Source organism: Mauremys reevesii, linkage group 7 (genome assembly GCF_016161935.1).
Source record: "Mauremys reevesii isolate NIE-2019 linkage group 7, ASM1616193v1, whole genome shotgun sequence".
Taxonomy (NCBI): domain Eukaryota; kingdom Metazoa; phylum Chordata; order Testudines; family Geoemydidae; genus Mauremys; species Mauremys reevesii.
In genome coordinates this window covers 9731786-9749068 of record NC_052629.1, presented here as the reverse complement: position 1 = coordinate 9749068, position 17283 = coordinate 9731786, and positions in this window count along the sequence as shown.

The following is a 17283-nucleotide window of genomic DNA, read 5'->3' as shown; positions in this document are numbered from 1 at the left end:
TTCAGAGGAAATTAATATAGCAAGAATCACCTTAATCCCCGCCAAGTATGGGAGAGGCATAGTTTGATTGCATCCATATTTATTGATGGACCTATTAAGTTACTGACAGACAACAATGGCTCATGTTAAATGGAAAATAAGAAAACAGATCAAGAAAAAATGTCTCGTAGAGGGATGTTGTCAAAGTAAGTCCTGAACTGACCTACCTTTAAAAGGCATAATAATAATTACTATTGATTTTCTAAAGCTTTTCATCCAAATTGTGTTAGAAAAAAATAATAATTAATAAAGCTTGGCAAAATCCCTCTAAAGAGGCTATTACTGATCATTATTGATCAGGAATGGAGAAAGTGAGGCACACAGACATCAAGTGACTTCCCCAAGTTCACATAGCAAGTCAAAGGGTAGAGTTGAATTGATCCACAAGTGCTAGTCCTATGCCCTACTCACTAGCCCACACTGCCTAGACATGAGGACATAATAGGTCTTTTCCATCTAAATTCTATGCTCCAGTCTCCTAAAGCTTGGTCACCCACTCCAGGAAGTGAGTTCAGAAGAGACAAATATTTCATACGGCTGAAATCTAGGTACTTTCTGTACCATGTTTGAAAAGGCAGTCTGTAAAAGTAACCTGCAGTTGCTGGCACAAACCCTGCTGAAACCCTGTAAAGATATGGTAAATGTGCACATTGCAGCCATGCACACATGTTTAATATGTCTGCACAGCTATGGGTAACTGCATGAGGAGGGGCTGGTGCACTTTTATGTAATGGTGTGTGCGCAGACCTGATGCTGGAAGGATGCTCTCAGCTAGCATTTGTGAAGTTAGCAAATCTGAGCATAGAACAACGTGCCTACAAAGGATTAAATTTATTATCCCCATCCTACTTCTGTGAGTGTAAAGGTCCAGAAACAATGCAACTCATACAGGTTTGCTGACTGAGGTAGAATCAGTGGCGTGTAGGCAGGGGTTCTTTACCCAGGGTGCCATGGAGCTCCCTCCACATTGCTTCCCAGTGCACCAGCATGGAAGGGATTTTAGACAGGTGAAAGAATCTGTGAATTCAAGACTCTGAAGATCCACCAGCCAACCCCTCAACCCAAATTCCTTGCATCTGATCTGTTCTCTCAGGTTTTGCAGAGGGGTCCCAAAGGTGACCAAATAGTGTGTGCACTTTTTCCAGAAGAAGAGCTCAGAAATGATTTCACTAATTCTAATTTTGTAAAAGAATCCGAAGCAGCACACACAACAGAACTCAATGTCCAAGACTGTTTTCCATGTGGGTTTGCCCTCTCAGTAAAAGAGACAATGAAAAACCAAGTGTCTCTCCAAATGAATTACATTTGAGAATGGAAATACAGCAAGGCAATTTGCCTCTATAACTAATTTCTCTTGTCTCATACAAAATGCTACAAAGCATCAATACTTTAGTAGCCAGTGGGTTGGCTAATTGGAAACAAGGGCAAAACTTTCAAAGAGACCTGTTGCAAAGGCTGAGCCAGAGTGGTTTCACCATTTTCAATTTCTAAAGAGAAAGCAATAACGATTCTCCACCCAGGACCCGGAGGACATAATTTATTCAGCCCAGCAAAGGAATTTAATGGGTAAGTTAAATCAGAACACAAGTTGTTAAAGATGGGAGGTGTGTGTTTACCTTTGGGAAAGGATGCAGAAAGGTTGTTTAAAAAAGAAAAATCCTAAACTGTGCTGGGCTCCTTTCAACCATTGCAAATAGATTTAGCGTTGCCAAGGAACCTGGAAAACTTCAGGGTGCACAGTGCCTTAGTTAACAAGTGCCTTGTTCACTTTTTGGCAAACTACGTTACCTTTTAGAGACGTGGTTCATTATCATTCTTTATGAACGGACTGGAAAATATTACACAAATGGCAGGGATTTGCCCAGCAATGTGAAATCCCATAGTTTTGGTTTTCATGTGTTTGCGTAAACTTCTCCGTCAGCCCTTAGTTTATATAAGTTCACATCCCTTTCGCTTTGAACTTTGGTGGAAGTCAAAAGCAAAGCTGGTAGAACTTGCAAATTCTGCAAGCTGAATAGATCTGGATTTATTTTATCCTTTTCCCTTTAAATGTTTGTTTTCCTTTTCTTTAATAAAACTTAAAGTCCAAGACAAAAAATGTCATTAACCCAATGTTAAAATTACATCTGTGAATAAGTAACACACAATACACAATGACCAGCCAGAGACAAAAGTCTACTACCCCTGTTTATCACTGTCTGGTGACCTGCCTTAACTCACATACCTTAAGAACATAGTTATAGACACATGACTCCTTAAATATCATCTGTGCATACATCTTGCAACGATTAGGGTGACCAGTGCCTTACTTGCCGTTGGTAAAGATCTCACATGCCACCCTTTGGGGTACTATTATCTAGACCTCAGATCCAGGGGATTCCTGTAAACCCCTGTGCACCCCTTATGCTCTCCGCCAGTTGGCACCAAAGGGTCCCTGGGTCACAATAGTTACGGCGACGCTGGTCAAGGCAGAGAGTCGCTTGTTGAGCCTGGTCCCAGCTTTACGATCAGGTGGACAAGGAGGCAAGTGCAGCGATAGATTCCTGGATTTACTTAGTTCTGGTCTACACTACAAACGTATGCCAGTATAACTACATTACTCGGGGGGTGTGGGAAATCCACACCCCTGAGCAATACAGTTATCCCAACCTAACGCCCAGTGTAGACAGCGCTATGTCAACAGGGGGCTTCTCCTGTTGATACAATTGCCACCTCTCTTGGAGGTGGAGTATCCACATCAACGGGAAACACTCTCATGCTGGCATAGGTAACATCTTCACTACGTGCTGTAAGTGTAGACAAGCCCTTAGTGGGTTGGACTCTTTCCCAACAATGCTTCCACTCTATATGAACATAGTTTTCAGCTCCCTGGGGGCACTAATCATCCGTGTGTGCTAAAGGGCCAGTAGCTTTCTTGTCTAGGAGTGCATGAACTGCCATAGCAAAGGGGTGTCAAGAGATCAGCTGTGGTGTCACATGCTGGCCTTCAGGAGTGGGATTCCTCCACAGAATACGAGCAAACCATCGAGCTGGTGCTGTGTGTTGTCTCCTGTCTGAAATGGGCATCAGCCAACCGGAGATGTAATAGGTTGGTTTCCTCTGTCACAGCTCTCCAGGCAGGCTGAACAGTTATAGCATCTTGTCAAAGGTCTGGTGGCGCTATGGGCACTAGCACATGCAGTCGGCAGATTGGTGTATAATTCAAGCAGCTGCTAATAATACAAGTAGCCAAATTCAGCTCTGTGTCAACAAGCTGAGCAAGGCAGCTACACCTCCCAGATCTCAGAGCAGTACTCAGCTGCAGAAAACACCAGAGTGAACACATAAGAATGGCCATACTGGGTCAGACCAAAGTCCATCTAGCCCAGTATCCTGTCTTCTGACAGTGGCCAATGCCAGGTGCTTCAGAGGGAATGAACAGAACAGATAATCAAGTGATCCATCCCCATCCCCCATTCCCAGCTTCTGGCAAACAGAGGCTAGAGACCCCATCCTTGCCCATCCTGGCTAATAGTCATTGATGGACCTATCCTCCATGAATTTATCTAGTTCTTGTTTGAACCCTTACAAAGGAACCAAAGGGTCAGCTCCCCAGTGGGTAGTTTTTTGTATGAAGGCACTGTGGGAAAATGTCTTCATTTTCAGTTATTCCAGGTGAGACTGATACGTCAGGCTATGGCAGAGTTTTACTCCCAGGTATGTGACAACTGGTTGGAATGGCAGTAACTGTCCTTGCACATGGATCGAGATGGGCCAATTAGCAAGATAAGAGTTTACATGGAAAGTAGTTGCTACTGCTTTGGTTTTACTAAGAATTAATCTCCATTGCTGGAAGCAAGTGGCCAAAATGCCCATGCCTTGGTTGATATTCCTTTCAATCCTGTGGAAATCATTTCCAGTGTCCGCAACACAGCCTATTTAGCTTATGGGGCTCAGTCTTGTTGTCCCTGAAGTTAATATTTCCACACATTGAGAATGTGCAGGTTCAGGGGAATGTTAGTGGTGAGTGCCATACACAGGGGTATTAATACATAGACTTGATTCTACACTGAAATCTACCATCCCCAGAACTCCACAAGAATCTGCACTAGAGGATTGCATTAAGGTACTGGGCCCATGGTCCTTACTTGAAATGCTAATCATTCTCCAGAAGTCATTGCAATGACCTTTTCCAGAAGACACTAACTTAAAATGAATTACAAATGTAAAACCAGTGGTGCAGTATGAGATTCATAATAAGTTACACTCCAAATATAAGTAATATAAAAATCAGATAAGTCATTATTAAAGAAGATTGCAGTAAAAAGAATTCTCCAGCATTTATTGATGTATATATTAAAAGCAAGCATTTTAATGATTTATCATATGCAGAGGTTCAATTTTTTTATGCTGCTTTATGTCTGCTACCCTGTGTGTATGCTTTTCTTTAAAGGTGATACATTTTCATTTAATTACTTCCATTTTTTTTGAAGCAAGAACTCATAAAAGAAACTGCTTAATTGTCATTGACTCCAGCAGTTTTTCACTCTCACTGTTTCCCACAAAGCATTTATAATGCACTGGCCTTGCTGATATCAAGACACAGTTCATGCATATTTGGTTCCTATGTTTTATTCAATTTTAAAATAGTCAAAAAATGAAAAATCAATTGAATGGAAGGACTTTTACATACAAGGAGTTCCTGTGGATCCAATAGAACCACTCACGTGAGGGAGGTCTGTTTGCTTCAGTGAGGGTAGTAGGGAATTGGCCTAAATGTTCAACAAACCATAACACATGAATAATAGATTATGTCATACCAACAAGAAGAGAGAGGCTAAAAAAGCACAAACAAATAAATGTAGAATATATCTCAGATATGTGCGATGCTCGGATACTGGGGCGATGGATGGCCTAGCAATGCTGTGGATAGATATTTGCAGTGTTGTTGTAGCGGTGTTACAGAAATGTGTTTTCTGGTGATGTGGATTTGGCTCTGGCTGCAAATGCAGTAAAGACTCTTTATTCCTGATATAAATGTTGGGTTATCTACTCAAGAGAGGTCCCTGTATAATACTCGCATTCTGTAAATTGTTGTGTACATTGAATTGACCATTAATTAAACTGTTACCTTGTCTGCCATGTGCATGGGTTTCTAAAAACATACTTTGTTACCAATGGCTTGTATCCCAAGTGAATTTCTGATCATCTTAAATTCACAGTCACTGCTTTCAGAGCATATCAGACCCTTGGATTTTATATTCCCGTTCAGTTTGCCCTGTCAGCTGATATTCAGAGTGGCGATGAGCACTTAGAAAAGGAGATATGTAACTTTGTACTTTAGGTATGATTTAGTTGCTCTCATTTTTTAAAAGCCCACCCTTGACCCCACTTGCCTCTCCAACAGCTGCCCCATCTCCATTTTTCCCCTTTCATCTCTAAGCTCATTGAACCGGTTGTCAACAATCAATGTCTCCAATTCCATCCTAGACCCTCCCCAGTCTGGCTTCTGCCCTTTGCACTCCACTAAAACCACTCTCACCAAAGGCTCTAATGACCTCTTCCTAGCCAAGTCTCAGAACCAGTACTCCATCCTCAACCTCCTTGACCCATCAGATGTCTTCCACACCATCAACCATGCTCTTCTTCTTGAAATTGTGTCCTCCCTTGACTTCCAAGATTCCATCCTCTCCTTGATCTTCCCTTACCTTTTTAACTGTTTGGCATGTTCTTTGGAGGATCCTTCTTATCCTCTCTCTGACTTTCTGTGAGAGTTCCACAGGGCACTGTCCTTGATCCCCTTTCCTTCTTCACTCTATCTCTGGGGAGTCTCATCTGTAAACACAAATTCAACTACCATCTCTGTGCTGACGACTATCAGATCTACCTCTCTCCTTCTGTCCAAACTAAAATCTTGGTCTGTCTCTTTAACATCTCCATGTGGATGATTAGCCATCAGTTCAAGCTGAACATGGCTAAAACAGGGTTCTTAATCTTTCCTCCCCAAGCCCTCCATGACACCTCCTTTCGCAATCACTGAGAAAATACCACCATCCTGCCCCTAACCTGGACATCATCTTTGGGTATGTCTATACTGCACCTGGGAGCGTGCTACCCAGCACAGGTAGACAAACTCATACCAGCTTGAGCAGAACTAGTATGCTAACAATAGCAGTGTGACCATATCGTCATGGACAGCAAGTACAAACCAAACTTACCGAACCTCCCAGCCATATCGTTCAAGAGTTGGGAAGCATCTGCCAGGGCTCAGGGCTTCAGCCCCACTCTCACCCTGAGCCCTGGCAGGTGCCTCCTGAGGGTCAGAAGCCCTGAGACCTCCCCTCCCTACTGGGCAGAAACCCCTAGCCCCACCACCCTGCCACAAGCCAGAAGTCCCAAGCTCCCCCAAACAGTTTGATAAGTGGAGAATGGGGAGGGGACCTGGGGGGACTCCGAGAGCTGCACTTTAACTGTAAAAGAGCTGCATGTACTTCACGAGCTGTGGTTTGGCCACCCCTGAATAATACTAACCGAGACTAGTATCTGTCATTACAAATGACACCTAGGCACTTTGGAAATGTACAATATTGAAAATTTGGACCCAATTCTACTCTCAGATACACATGTGAACAGTAGCTCTCACTGGCCTCCTATGGGAGACAAGTACATGCAGTCTTAAAAGAGACTATGACCCTATACGTAGAATCCTTCCACGTACCACCACGCAAATAAAGCTACGTCTAACAGCTGTTTAAGATCACAACACAAAAACTTAGGGCAGGAAGTGAAAAATATCACTAAAACGGAAGGTGAAGTTACCTAGTCTGGCACTAAACAGATATCTAGAGTCCTTTCTTATCTCTGAAGGTGAAGGGAGGGAGGGAAGAAGGTATTTAAGATGGAAAGTGGGTGGTAAGAATGGCTTGCTGTAGTAGGATAGAGGCTATATAGCTAATGGCAGATACCATCCTGCCAAGGCAGCAGTCTCAGCCTATGATTATCACTCAAAGTTCTCATTCATTTACACCTTGGCAGCTCTCTCTGTTACCACTGGCTTGGAACATCCATTGTGTTGTAGCAGAACAACAAGGGCTTTGATGAGTTATTTATACGTCTCACCACCTGACAACTAACTGTAACACAACATTGTTTGACAGATAACTAATTTACAAAATATATACAAACATATAATATTATTTGCATATAACTTCTGATTCCAGGATCCCTCTACAGCTGTATTCCTCCTGCTAATGGTTACAGTATTTCATACTAAAATGGAAAATAACAGGCTAGTAAATAGGCAGCCTCTAGTGGAATTATTACTCAATGACATTCAGGGAAAGGAAAATCTAACTATTTTTACATATATGATCTAGGAATGGCTCTCAGAGTGTTTCCCCTGCTCAGTGTTGATTTTCACAGTTGTGTCCCTTGTGATTGGCTGTAAAGAATGAATACACTTTATATCTGTACTATCAGATTATTGCTCACATCCCTTCTGGCTGGATGTGGACACAATATTAACCAAAGTTCTCAAAGCTCTTTCCCAGGAAATACTGTATCCTGTGTAAAACCTGGGATGGATTCTTCTGGGGGTTTGTCTCTACTTTGATTGGTGGATCTTTCCATATCATTACACTTACTGTGGCCTTATTAGATACAACCAAGACTTGTCCAGATGGTGTTCTGAGGACTCCAGATCTTTTCTTTTGAGCATTCTTCCCTTTCCACCCTTTGTTTTTACTGACAGACTCAGGCATGAGTTCCCTTCTATGAATTAATCAGCAAGAGATCATTCATGTAGCAAATGACATGACATTCGCCATTTCCATCTTTTCCACAACCCGAGTTCTGCCAATCAGAGATGGAAGAGAATAAAGGTGACTTCTAAATTTGCATGTAAAGAGAAGGAAGATTATAAGGTCATTGTTTCTCTGTCTGTCATTACAGAAAATATTTCGAAGGTGGCAAAAGAGCAAAACTTAGTATCATTAATATTCGTAAGAAGTTTAAGTCCTCTTTGAGCAGCCCTGAATAAATGATATAGATAGATCAACGCTGCATCTTAGCTAAAACTAACTCTGCTGATTAAATTGGTCCATCGTTTGGGAATAAGTGCTGCCTAAATTGTACTGCAAAGAATTTTCTAATCTCCAAAGGAGGTTAAGACTTAGACTGAAAATTCACTTTAAGGAATAAATTGTCCCATTAACTCTGTAAAAATAGCTTGATTTCTACACTAGATATTCCTAATAGATATATATTTAGTTAAAGCTGTCCGATAACTGTAGCCAGGGATGAAACTAGGAATCAACATTTTTGTTCTGCCTTTTGCATTTCACTGGCATGTTGTCCCTACTTTACGATGGCTTCATATCGCGTACCCTCGGCTCTGAGTGCATTTCATGGTTGTCTTCTCTTTTGAAAGCACAAGCGAGCTGGTAAAAACTGTAGAGCTTTGATTCAGATATGGGACTAATCTCTCTCCTCCATGTCACATCATTCTCTGTACTCTGACCTGCAGACCCAAATAGATCTTTTTTCCTTCCACAAACCTTATCCTTTTTCCTCCAGTTCCTCAATGAATTTGTTCCCGTCTTTTCCTCTGAATGCAGTAAATTCTGTAGATAACACTCCCACCCCATGAGCCAACTCAACAGGAGATCCATATATCGTCCTTCCACCTTAATAATTGATGTCTCATAAAGTCTTTCTCCCCAAAAGATCCCAATGCTCATAAACAGTGACCCCAAAATGGGAGATTGGAACCCACCCCTTTGGGAATTACATCAAAACCCACAGGGACGTAAAGTAGATTAAAATATTGGTCTTTCCAACTTTAACATCTATTATTCAATGGCAGGATCTGCTCTGCAAATGCTCCATTGTTTCTAGTTTTGATCAGCCCCATGGCAGCAGAGCAGAGCATATGTGATGTCAACGTGTGTCACCCCAGCCCTGGGTGGTGGTATATGTATTGAAACGATACACTGGAGTGGCTCATTTTAATGACCTTAATTTAGTGTGTCACGTTCACACAGAGAGTTGCTCATGCTTTCAGGTGTCTGTTTCAGTTTATGCCTATTACAGGCTTTTTTAATTGATATTTCACCGATTTTGACCTTTGCGGTTCTATCTTTTAAAATGTGTGTATTGGTGGTGAAAGGTGCCCCAGTAGCAGCTCTGTGGATTAAAATACTCGATCCACAGCACAGAGGCAGGATGGCAAGTTTTCCCCTACCCTACCTGTAAGCCTCAACTGTCAACTAGAGGTTCTGCTTCTAGTGACTCCCTGCCCATTCAGTCTTGGGACCCTCTGCTGAGACTAACCAGAGTGCTGGTTAGAACCAATCACCAACACAGATTTGTGTGACTGAGAAGGCCTGGCCATGGGGAACCACTGCCAAATCTGAGACACATGGTTCAAGTCTGGTATCAAATACTGATCTTTACTTTCAAAAAGGTTTGGGGATGTTCATATCTGGGGTTTGCCCATCCTGCTGGGGATTGGATGGAGACCAGCTAACTAATTTCACATATGCTACAGAATATTTTGCAGTTGATAATGATTTTAAACCCTTCTGACCCAGCAACTTTTATCTGAAAAACACCTTATCCCATCAACAATTGGATGGAAGGAGGGAGGAAGGTGGATGGAATTTAATGTGAAAACACTGGGCCAATGAGAGTTTACCTGAATAAGGATGGCAAGTTTTGGCCCTAGATTTGAGGAAATGTATAAGACATAAGAAATGTATAACAAGAAAATCCAGACAAAAGACTTGCATCTATAAAACACACTTTTGTGCATAGTGTTTCCTGAAAAATACAGTATGGTAAGATCCATCCACTACAGCAGCAATATACTTGAGCACATCTTGGTGAATAAGTGATTAAATATTATCATATGTATGGTGCTGTCACTATATAATAGATAGTGCTTTATAGTTCACTTTTTACAAATCTTACCAAGAGACCATTTCTTTGTTTTTGCTGCTTTACGTCAGAATATTACTTTTAATTTAATATCATGACTTCTAGATGACATTTACTATTTAATTATTCCTGGTGCTTGATCTAGCACATAGCCTACTGAGCTTGTCTGAGAGGAATAGAGAGAAATTGTCTGGAATAAAGTGGCTAATCTAGCGTGCCAACTTCTAGTAGCAATAATAGGGAAAACTTCTGATAGAAACTCTGGAGAATTTGGGATGCATGATTGTCAGCTTTTGTCCATTTAAAGAGGATTACAATGTGTTTATAAAGTGCCCAGCACAATCAGGTCCCCATTTCAGTTGGGCAATCTAGAAATTAATTATATATATATATTAACAAATAATAATAATAATGGCAACCAGTTCTGTGACCCCCAAATACAATAGGATTCCCAGTATTTGTGGTCAGAATTATTTTAATCAAATGATTCTTCCTTCTGTCAAGGCTTTACCACACCGTTGTTTTTCAGGTTCCCTTGGCACAGATTCTGCTCTTACATTCTACGTTTGCTCCTATCTCTCACTGGCTTAAATGGGGATTGTTCCTCCCTATCCAAAAACCTTATTATTTCCCCAGATCAACTGCACAAGTTCCCTCCCACTCTTTTTCCTAGCCACTGTCTCCTGGTTAGACTGCTGGTGGCTACCGAGAAGGAAAAGGCTTTGATCTGCAAAACCAGCCATTTTAAATCCTTCGCATTTGCTTTGTAATAACCCTTCTGCACTATTTTAATGTTCCCTCCCGCAGCTTTTATTATATTAGCTTTTCTTGCCAAGTCAGTTTAAAACTCCTGGAATGTACCTGATTAGCAGCAGTGGAAATTTAAGGTCTCTATTTATCCTGAGGACAGGGCGAGCAACAGTGCAAGCTTCATAGATTTGCATAAATTAGAAATGGAAAAGATCTTTAGCTCACCCAGTTTATCCCCCTGCAATCTGCCACCTCAGCATTTTCCCACACACTACTCCCACCAATGGGCCTCCGTGCCGTCCCAGAAAGGATCAAAAGAATGGTGTGGTTCCCATCATGTTCCTTTCAACGCGTGACTTCCCCTCAAAGACTGAGGGCAATTTAGTGGTGGTTTTAGTGATGTACACAGAGTCCAGGCACTGAATAGACATTGGATGGGAATGACTTTAAGGACTCGATCCTGCAGGAAATTGCGTGAGCCCAGTTGCTATTGAGCTCAATAAGAGTTGAGCTCACAGAGTCAGTTTGTTAGAGAAGGTGCGATCACCTTTCAGGATTAGGTCATACTTACTAGCGATATTACGTTAATCTAGGCTACATCTGAATCTGTGGCCCAAAGACAAAAGATTTCCTAGCCTGTTACCAACCCTGAGAGCAGGCCTACCCCATCCCACCCCCCGCCGTCTCAACCCTGTTAACCATCTCAATCCTTGTTAACCCTGTAAAAAGTGATGATTTTCCCCAGTAGTTTACTTTACAATGATATTGCAGTTGTGCCAATTGCTGTGCTTTGAATGCTGTTTGCTCACAAAGCAGATTTGCTTCAAACTGTGAAGTTGGGATGGAACTAAAAATGTTATGAAAAGAGAATGTGAATTATAGGCAAAATAAAAATATAAGCACTAAGTTTCCAGCTCATGAATAAATTAATTTTAAAATGAAATCATGGGTTTCCTTACATGTAGCCACACAACTCTGGGTTCTGGCACTTTTTTTTTTCTGAGGCGGATTAATTCTCTATTTTCATCATCTTTACCTTCATAAGACCATAGGAACGGCCATATTGGGTCAGACCAAAGGTCCATCCAACCCAGTATCCTGTCTTCCAACAGTGGCCAATGCCAGGTGCCCCAGAGGGAATGAACAGAACAGGTAATCATCAAGTGATCCATCCCCTGTCGCCCATTCCCAGTTTCTGGCAAACAGAGGCTAGGACACAATCCTTGCCCATCCTGGCTAATAGCCACTGATGGACCTATCCTCCATGAACTTACCTAGTTCTTTTTGTAACCCTATTATGGTCTTCACCTTCACAACATCCTCCGGCAAGGAGTTCCACAGGTTGACTCTGCGTTGTGTGAAAAAATACTTCCTTTTGTTTGTTTTAAATCTGCTGCCTATTAATTTCATTTGGTGACCCCTAGTTCTTGTGGTATGAGGAGTAAATAATGCTTTCTTATTTACTTTCTCTACACCAGTCATGATTTTATAGACCTCTATCATATCCCCCTTTAGTCATCTCTTTTCCAAGCTGAAAAGTCCCAGTCTTATTAATCTCTCTTCATATGGAAGCCGTTCCATACCTCTAATCATTTTTGTTGCCCTTTTCTGAGCCTTTTCCAATTCCAACATATCGTTTTTGAGATAGGGCAACCACATCTGCACACAGTTTTCAAGGTGTGGGCGTACCATGGATTTATTTAGAGGCAATATGATATTTTCGGTCATGTCTCTATCCCTTTCTTAAAATGATTCCCAACATTCTGTTCACTTTTTGAACTGCCGCTGCACATTTGAGTGGATGTTTTCAGAGAACAATGACTCCAAGATCTCTTTCTTGAGTGGTAACAGCTAGTTTAGACTTGAGATTATGTTTTCTAATGTGCATTATTTTGCATTTATCAACAGTGAATTTCATCTACCATTTTGTTCCCCAGTCACCCAGTTTTGAGAGATCCTTTTGTAACTCTTCGCAGTCTGCCTGGGACTTAAGTATCTTGAGTGGTTTTGTATCATTGGCAAATTTTGCCACTTCACTGTTTACCTCTTTTTCCAGATCATTTATGAATCTGAATAGGACTGGTCTCAGTACAGACCCCTGGGGGGAAACACTATTTACCTCTCTCTAGTCTGAAAACTGTCCATTTATTCCTACCCTTTGTTTCCTATCTTTTAACCAGTTACCAATCCATGAGAGCACCTTCCCTCTTATCCCGTGACAGCTTACTTTGCTTAAGAGCCTTTGGTGATGGACCTTGTCAAAGGCTTTCTGAAAATCTAAGTACACTATATCCACTGGATCCCCCTTGTCCACATGCTTGTTGATCCCCTCATTTATAACCCACAGAGGGGGTATTTCCTGTTGAAACTTTCCTTACCTTGCTTCCATAGGTATCAATTAGAGTTTTGCATGTATTAAGGAGAGGTAAGATTTGACCCTTGCTGTGTGCATTAGCTTATGAAATAATGATATTTTCATTCAAGATTCTTCTTGATTATCAATAAACACAGATGAGTAGCTCCCCAACTCATTGTCTAGATGTTTTCTTTTCCTCACATGACTGCTGTGTTGTTGCAGCAAAGAATCCTGTGGCACCTTATAGACTAACAGACGTTTTGCAGCATGAGCTTTCATGGGTGAATACCCACTTCGTCGGATGCAAGTAGTGGAAATTTGCTGTGTTGTTGGTTTTTTCACCTTGTTAATGACACACTGTTTGATTTACAGCAGTCAGATCTTGTAATTTGTGTATTTAGAACACACATTCTATTCCTAGAACTCTAGGGATGGAAAAGGCCTGTAAGGTTCCCACAGCCAGTGTAGAATAGTCCATCGCATTTCTTAGTGCTTTGTCTGTTACAGGAGTGGGTAGGTGAAGTTCTGCAACCAGCAATGTGCACGAGGATAGACTACTAGGTGATCATGATGGTCCCTTCTGGCCTTAAAGTCTAAGAGTCTAAACAAGATGTAGATGTCCCAGGAGTGAATTTCCCACAATTTTCCAAAACTAACAAGGCCAGGAAGAATAATCTTGGTGCAAAAGGGATCTTCTGGTGGTGAAGAGCCAGTGCAGAGGCTCCCATGTTGCCCTCTGACTTTTTGATGGGACTTGGCCAAAGTTAAGGTCAGCATTGCTAGGATGCCCCCCATGATGCATCACTCCTGACTAAAGTTTCAGCTCCTTGGCCTGGGCTGCTCTACATAACATCAACACAGAATAGCCTTGGGTTCAGGACAGCAGAAAGGTGAGCTTTACACCATCTTTGCACACATATTCCCAACCTGGTCTGTGTATAGTTTGGCTGGACCCCAGGATATGATCATAAATTATAGGCAGGGCCCTTGATTTTAGGTTTTAACAATAAATACCAATAGAACATCTATGATTTTTTTTAAATCGGTGTTTCTTCAGAAAAAACACAGGAAGTGGTTGTTTGTATCTAATAGCTTGCCATCATGGAGCAGTATGTGAACCACCCCGGTGTGATTTCTACAATGTGCTGCGCATTAATTGGGCTATGTAATCCCTGCTAGTGTGCACTTAAGGCTCTCTAGTGTGCTTTAACATATTGCTGTTTGAAACAGCACTATGTAAAAGTGCACTAGGGAACATTACAAAGAGATTACTCATTGCATTATATACAAAGAGCCCCCAAACCCTATATTTTTGGACATCTACATAAAACTCAATGGCTAAAAATAAACCCTGAAAATTGAACTTAATAAACTCTGAAAAACAGACGCCCTAATTATAGGTAGTAACTCTGGTAATGGGTTGAAATTGGGTAGAAGACGACGGAGCTTGACTTTTGGGAAATATTTCAGGGTTAGTCTCCCAGAGGAAGTTATGGAAGTCCCATTGCAGGAGTTATTTCTTGTTAGACTGGACAAAGCACTGTAACATGCAATGGAAAAGGCAACCCTGTCTCAGCCTGGGGATTGGTTAGATGAACTAACAGATCTTTTGCTATCCCTAATCACCATGAAATTTCACTTACCTCTCTGAAACTTCACTTAGCAGGTTGCATCACCACCCATTACTGGTGCTTTTTATAAAGGTTAATGTTTGTAAGTCGGTACGGTATGTCACACCTCTTCTTAGAAACCTGACAATAAAGCCTCTTTCCTAGCTAATGTTCTCCCATGTCTTTGGCAGACATTGACACTTTCCTGGATTTCAAATGGAGCTGTAATTAACAGGGCTTCTACTGCTGCAGGCATGACTGATTCCTTGTTTATGCACCGGTACAGGGATTTGCGCTATAGCTGGCACTCTGTGACTAGCTGGCTGTGCAGCATCAGAGTAACACAATAAATGAAGTATCACATGGGCTGACCTGGAATGAACCCAAGCGCTGGATCTCAATGTTTCTGAACTATAGAGCTGTTTTAAATCCAAATCAGTTCTGGATCCAAATTTTGTACCTGTACAATGAGCTGAACCAAATCCCAGATCCAAACCTGCCCAGATCTTGTGGTGTTCAAAATCCGGGGGTGAATTCCCATAAGAATGGCCTTACTGGGTCAAACCAATGGGCTATCTAGCCCAGTATCCTGTCTTCTGACAGTGGCCAATGCCAGGTGCCCCAGAGGGAATGAACTGAACAGGTAATCATCAAGTGATCCATCCCCGTCACCCATTCCCAGAGGCTAGAGACACCCAGAGCCTGGGGTGGTATCCCTGACCATCTTGGATAATAACCATTGATGAACCTATCTGCCAGGAACTTATCTAGTTCTTTTATGAACCCTGTTATTGTTTTGGCCTTCACAACATCCCCTGGCAAAGAGTTGCACAGGTTGACTGTACGTTGTGTGAAGAAATACTTCCTTTTGTTTGTTTTTAAACCTGCTGCCTACTAATTTCATTGGGTAACCCCTGGTTCTTGTGTTATGTGAAGGAATAAATAGTACGTCCTTATTCACCTTCTCCACACCATTCACAATTTTATAGACCTCTACCATGTCCCCTCTTAGTCATCTATTTTCCAAGCTGAAAACTCCCAGTTCTTTTTAATCTCTCCTGATACAGAAGCTGTTCCAGACCCCTAATCATTTTTGTTGCCCTTCTCTGTACCTTTTCCAATTCTAATATATCTTTTTTGAGACAGGCTGACCAGAATTGCCCTCAATATTCAAGGTGTAGGTGTACAATGGTAGATAATGGTATTTTCTGTCTTATTATCTTTCCCTTTCCTGATGGTTCCTAACATTCAGTTAGCTTTTTTTCACTGCTGCTGCACATTGAGCAGATGTGTTCACAAAACTATCCACGATTACTCCAAGATCTCTTTTCTTGAATAATAAAAGCTAATTTAGATCCCATCATTTTGTACGTATAGTTGGGATTATGTTTTCCAATGTGCGTTACTTTCATTTATCAACATTGAATTTCATCTGCCATTTTGTTGCCCAGTCACCCAGTTTTGTTAGATTCCTTTGTGACTCTTTGCAGGCTGCTTTGGACTTAACTATCTTGAGTAATTTTTTATTGTCTGCAAATTTTGCCAGCTCACTGTTTACCCTTTTTTCCAGATCATTTATGAATCTGTTGAACAGCACCGTTCCCAGTATAGACCCCTGGGGGACATCACTATTTACGTCTCTCCATTCTGAAAAGAGTCAGTTTGTTTCCTGGTTTTTAACCAATTACTGATCCGTGACAGGACCTTTGAATGGAGACTGCTCCTTGCAAGACAGCCTCTTGGTCTTTAAGAAAGGGTGGTTTGTTAAGATTTATTACAAAGGGAGCCATTCACTTCAAATGCAAAGACATTTGCCCACATTCTGACTGATGAATCACTGTGGATTAAAACATACCTAGTGTTCAGTTTGTGCAGAGAAGAGAAACATGGATAAAGAGCTCCACAGTTCCGATCGTACCTCTGAAGAGTCTCATCCCCTCAGCCAGTCTAACTGCTGGATCCTTATGGAACGCAACTGCCTTTGAGATAATTGAAGGCGCACTCCTAATATCAAATTTTCTCCTCTCTGCACAAACTTTGCCTCATCTTCCTTAAAGGTGTGAAAGTATTGATCAGTAGGTTTAAAATTCCTCCTGCTCTGCAGGGGGAATTCCACTGAAGACCATTAATGTTCTGTTTAAACTAAAAACTTCCTTTGTGCAGGACAGCTGGGATTCTTAGGACAGTACTTGGGCTCCTAATGAGTAGGTTTTTGCTATGTTCCTTGGCGTTGAATGTCCTCTCAATGTGCTATTAGGATTTTTCTGGGTCAACCTGTTCTCGGTCGAAAAACTTGATCAGACTTCATTAAATATTGCGAGAAAAATCACTCCATGCCCTTTCTTTACTGATCCTGCTTATTAATTGACACATGACAGACCAGGTTTTAAAGCAGGATCTGAAACACTGTACAACTACCAGAGGCTGGTATTTCATTTGAGTTTATTTTGGCCTCCATTTGCTATGTATTATTAGGTGTTCATATTTTATTATCCTGGCTAAGCTGCTCCAATAAATATTATGGACAGAATAAGGGTCTGATCCTTCTGCCACTGAAATCAATGTCAAAACTTCTATTCACTTCAGTGGAAACAGGATTAGGCCCTTAATCTT